This window comes from Pelmatolapia mariae, linkage group LG3_W (genome assembly GCF_036321145.2).
Source record: "Pelmatolapia mariae isolate MD_Pm_ZW linkage group LG3_W, Pm_UMD_F_2, whole genome shotgun sequence".
NCBI classification, from domain to species: Eukaryota; Metazoa; Chordata; class Actinopteri; order Cichliformes; family Cichlidae; genus Pelmatolapia; species Pelmatolapia mariae.
This window is the reverse complement of record NC_086229.1, coordinates 50,887,770-50,892,719: the sequence shown is the minus strand read 5'-3', so window position 1 is coordinate 50,892,719 and position 4,950 is coordinate 50,887,770. Positions and strand designations below refer to the sequence as shown.

At 40.6% G+C, this 4,950-nt stretch overlaps 1 pseudogene; it reads right to left on the bottom strand.

Moving 5' to 3' along the window:
- Positions 1–2,558: 2,558 nt before the first annotated feature.
- On the bottom strand, positions 2,559–4,377 carry LOC134616844 (tripartite motif-containing protein 16-like; annotated as a pseudogene).
- Positions 4,378–4,950: the final 573 nt, after the last annotated feature.

The following is a 4,950-nucleotide window of genomic DNA, read 5'->3' as shown; positions in this document are numbered from 1 at the left end:
GCAGATTGCTGAAGCTTGACTCATTTTTGCTTCTCAGCATCTCTGCTTCTCTTCTTTTTAATACACCTTACCAATTACTCCAATTAGCTGTTTTATTTTGAGTACCACTTACTTATCCTGCCTTTTGTTGCTTACCAATGTTTTTGAGAAGTGTTGCTGCCTTCCAAACAAGCAACCTTATTCTTAAAATGGTGTTTTTCTCAGTTTAAACAGTTAATATCTTTTCTAGAAGAATAGAATAAATATACAATCTCAATATACGATGGATGGATCTGGATAAAAGGTTCTTCTTATAAAATAGAATTAAATCTTTTATGAGAGTTTAGTTTTTTTGTTTGTTTCTTTTACATGATTCTGTTATTTCTTCAGGTTCATCAGGAGGAGGAGTTTGCTGGAGGAAACCTGTCAGTGAGTAGAACAAAAAACACGAATTTCTTTCAATCTCAGACTTAACAACCTCACCACAAACCTGAGTTAAGGATTAGGGCTTTTCTGAGTTAACCCTCCCAGAAGCCACTATTATTAAAACAATTACGTCAGTTATGTTTCGGATAGTTTCCATTTAACAGTCTGCCTTTAATTCACCTAGAGCAACAACAAAAGAATGATAATCACGACTCTAACGACACGGCGCTTTCAGCTGATCTGCTCGTGTCTTTGATCACTTCCTGCGCATGGCATAGTTTAAAAAACTTCAACTGCGTCAGGTTTTATTTTGTTTCTGTTTCTGCTACAATCAGCAGAGCTGCTGGAGCTTGTTGTTGCATCACCTTAACTTAAAAACGTTAGTGTAAAAACCAGTAAAAAACACAAAAAAACTGTATACCTGGAACACAGGGCAAAATAGAAGCTCATCGAGTCTCTGTGTGCTTATCTCACAGATAAATCAAATGAAAAATCTACTCATCCACTGAAATGAATGAAATTGTGCAGCAGCTAAACAAATGTTGGAGTGAAAAATCTTAGAAAAATCTTTCCCCTTAAATCCATTCTTGTGCTTTGATCAGAATATATGTGTGTAAACATGAAAAAAACAAAAACAGTTTTCCTCTTTGAAGCCAAGTTTCTAAAGAAGCTTTGGGGGAACTATTTTAACCAGTTTTGTCCATTATTGATGCTTCACCTTTGTTCTTGTTTTAAATGCGGTGTGTAACACCCAAATTTCTCATCTGTGGGATAATAAAGGTTTATTCTATTCTATTCTATTCTAAAAACTGGCGTTTATTTACCAATCATTCAACATCACCAATTGTGTATAACTGCTGACTTTATTTCCTTTGTGTCCAGGCTGAGAGTTGAAGGTAAAACCTATAAACACTGAAGTAAAACCCATAAACACATTGAAGTTTACCGGGCTTCTGGTAAACTTCAATATTGGGGTTTCCATTCCCTTCAATGTGCACGGCGCAGTCCAGGAATGGCAAACAATTATCCTTTGTGTCTTCCCTGGTGAACTTTATATTTTTATCCATAGCGCTGATGTGAGGTAGAGGATCAACAGGAGGTTCTTGACCCCCTTGGGGGACACTCCAATAGGACTTATATCTGGGACTCTCCACTATTTGACCTTAGAACTGAAGGAGCTTCTCGGATGAGAGGTGAAACGTCTTAAAGGAGTTCAGACACTTTTCTTTCCAAGCTCTTTGTATACACAGTAATATGTGTTTAAATGCAATCTGAAACCTGGATAGTGTAGCTGGATAATGTAGTGGTAAGACTACACACCTTTGGAGCAGGAATCACAAGTTCGATTCCCACCCAGTATCCAGTAAGGGTCCCCCATGCTAAGAAAAAAAAAAACAAAAACAAGCCCTGGAATGGCGCAGCTACGTCCGCAGCTCAGACATAAGCATTTCACTACATGTTGTAGTCTGTATGATTGTGTATGTAACAAATAAAGTTCGTTTGTTTGTTAATGTTCTGATTTAACAGCAGATTTCTCCACATGCAGGACAGAGAAATTCTCACCTCTGTCACACAAAAAGTGGAAAATATATTTGTTTGACATTTTAATCATAATAAGAAACAAACTTTTGGTAGATCCACTTTTACAACGAATCATCCATCAGTAAAAATCTAACTCAATTCCAATATAACAAATTCAACATTCATATAAAAAATCCAACCCTGCAGGAATCAAACATCTGATCAAACACCAGGGTTGAACACAGACTTTCTAATCTGACATCACAAATTTATTCTGAAGCTGTAAATCAAATTAAAAACTCAGCAAAATTACTATGAGAAAACCCTTAAAAGGTTCAGTGATAGAAGAAAAAATCAACATTCTTCACATTTCAGAAACTGGAACCAGCTTTAAATGTGACTAAAATAATGATAAAACAATCAATTCTCTAATCATTGACTAACTGATGAATCACTGCAGCTCCAATATATTGTTGCATTTGACAACCCACTACAGCAACTACAGAATAAAACCACTAACCAGACTGATGAAAGATTTCAAACATGCTGAATATGAAGAGTAGTATCATTTAAACTCACATGATTATCAGCCATAAGAACAAATTCAGATTTATATTGATGTAAGGTATATAAATGCAAGTACAGTTTGAATCAGTGCAATATTATTTTCACACATCAATGGACCACTGAACTTCTCAGCTTCTAAAATGTAAAGCCTCATTTAGAAACTACACAAGTACATATAATGGTCAGGGATCAACATGAACCTGTCTTCTCTATTTGACTTTAATCAACTCTGCAGTGGCTCCATAATCTAAAAGCAAAAGTCCAGCATAGAGCGGCTGAGTGAATGTGGTCTGGACTCTGTGGAGGAGAGTCATGGTTTCAGAGACGCTGTAGAAAGACAGAATACCTGCTCTGTGATCCAGGTACACTCCTACTTTGGAGGACCGAGGACCTGAGAGGACAGTTTGGACTTTGTTGTGCCAAAAATGAAAACTGTTTGCATAACAACGTAATGCCCACGATATGTCATTGCATCCAAATCCACATTCATTGCCCGTCCCTGCTCTGCTGATTCTTGTATGTGACTGCTACATCAACTCCTTCTCCTCTCCACTCCACCTCCCAGTAACAACGTCCAGTCAGACTCTCTCTACTCAGGACCTGATAATACCATCCAGTGAATTTGTCTGGATGATCAGAATAAGACTGTTGTTGTTTCATTCTTGTTACTTTTCTGTTCCCATCAGATAATAACAGATGTGTGTTTGCTGTGTTTGGATCCAGTGTGATTTCACGTGAATATTTTAAGAATCCAGCTCTGGTCTTTGGCTCTGGTGGTGACAGTAAAACATCCACTTCAGTGACTGTCAGTGAGATGTTTGTCCATTCCTCTCTCAGAATGTCCTGTAGTTTATCTCTGGTCTCTGACACAGCTGCTGTCACATCCTCAAAGTAGCTCAGAGGACGGATATTGATGCTGGATGAGTGTGTAGACTCACTGAGTGCTGACAGTGAGGGGTAGTTGTGTAGAAACTGGTTGTGATCCTCTGTGTGTGAGAGCTGCTCCAGCTCGCCGTCTTTCCTCTTCAGCTCAGCGATCTCCTGCTCCAGCTTCTCCTGAAGCTCTTTGACTCGACTCACTTCAGTTTCCTGCTGGGATCTGACCTGCTGCTTCACATCAGAGCTTCTTTTCTGGATGAGACGGATCAGCTCAGTGAACATCTTCTCACTGTCCTCCACTGCTTTATCAGCAGAGCCATTGATGGCCTCCACCTCCTGTTGAAGCAGCTTCACATCTTTCTCTCGCTCCTGGATTCTCTGCTGGATGTTTAGTCGTCTCACCTCGAGCTCCTTCTGCTTCTCAGTCCTTTCTGCTGCAGCTGGGACTGTTTCATGGCCTTTATGTTCATCCACTGTGCAGAGATAACAGATACTCTGCTGATCAGTACGACAGAAAATCTTCATCACCTCATCATGACGAGAGCAGATGTTCTCCTGGAGCTTCTTGGAGGGGGCCACCAGCTTGTGTTTCTTTAATGGAGCTGCATCATAGTGACGTTGGAGGTGTTTCTCACAGTAAGAGGCCAGACAGACTAAACAGGACTTGATGGCTTTCAGCTTCCTCCCAGTGCAGACATCACAGGCCACATCTTCAGGTCCAGCATAGCAGAGATCAGCTGGAGCAGCTTGGAGTCCAGTCTTCTTCAGCTGCTCCACTAAAGCTGCTAACATGATGTTTTTCTCCAGGACAGGCCTCGGTGTGAAAGTCTTCCTGCACTGAGGGCAGCTGTGGATTCCCTTCCTGTCCTCTTCATCAAAGTGGGCTTTAATACAGTTCATGCAGTAGCTGTGTCCACAGGCTGTAGTCACCGGATCCTTCAGTAGATCCAAACAGATGGAACAAGAGAAGGTTTCTTGGTCCAGCTGAACTCCTTTCTGCGCCATTTCTCCTCTCAATGTCAGTGACTGTGTGAGTTTCTCTTCCTTATAACGGAAACTAGTCTGAACTCTGATCTCAACAACATGTTACTGCAGTGAATGGAGTACTTTCTCCCACACTGAAAACACTGGAATGATAACATTATTTGAACATTACCTAATAAGACTGATTCAGGACAGACAATTAGTTCTTTTAAACTTTTCTAGCAGTCCTTCACAAACAGGGAACAGTCTGTCTATTCTCTCCATCTGTCAGCTGCTGCTGGCTCTTCCTCCTCCTCTTCCTCACACACTGCTGAGTTTGTCCTGGTGGATCATCAGGGGTGCAAAGCCTCACAGATGATGTGCAGCAGTGGGTCCCTCAGTCTGTCCTCACTCTGGACACTTGCAGTTGTCACACATGGAAATCAAATGTGTGATAAGCTGCAGGATTCAAACACAAGTGTAACTTATAAATACATGTTCATACTTTTATTCCACAATCAGAGAGAAAGAAACAGAGAGAGAGTGCAGGACAGACAGACAGGTGACAGTCTCAGGTGTATACACTGCTACAAAACAGCACAAGAGAAGGAGGAT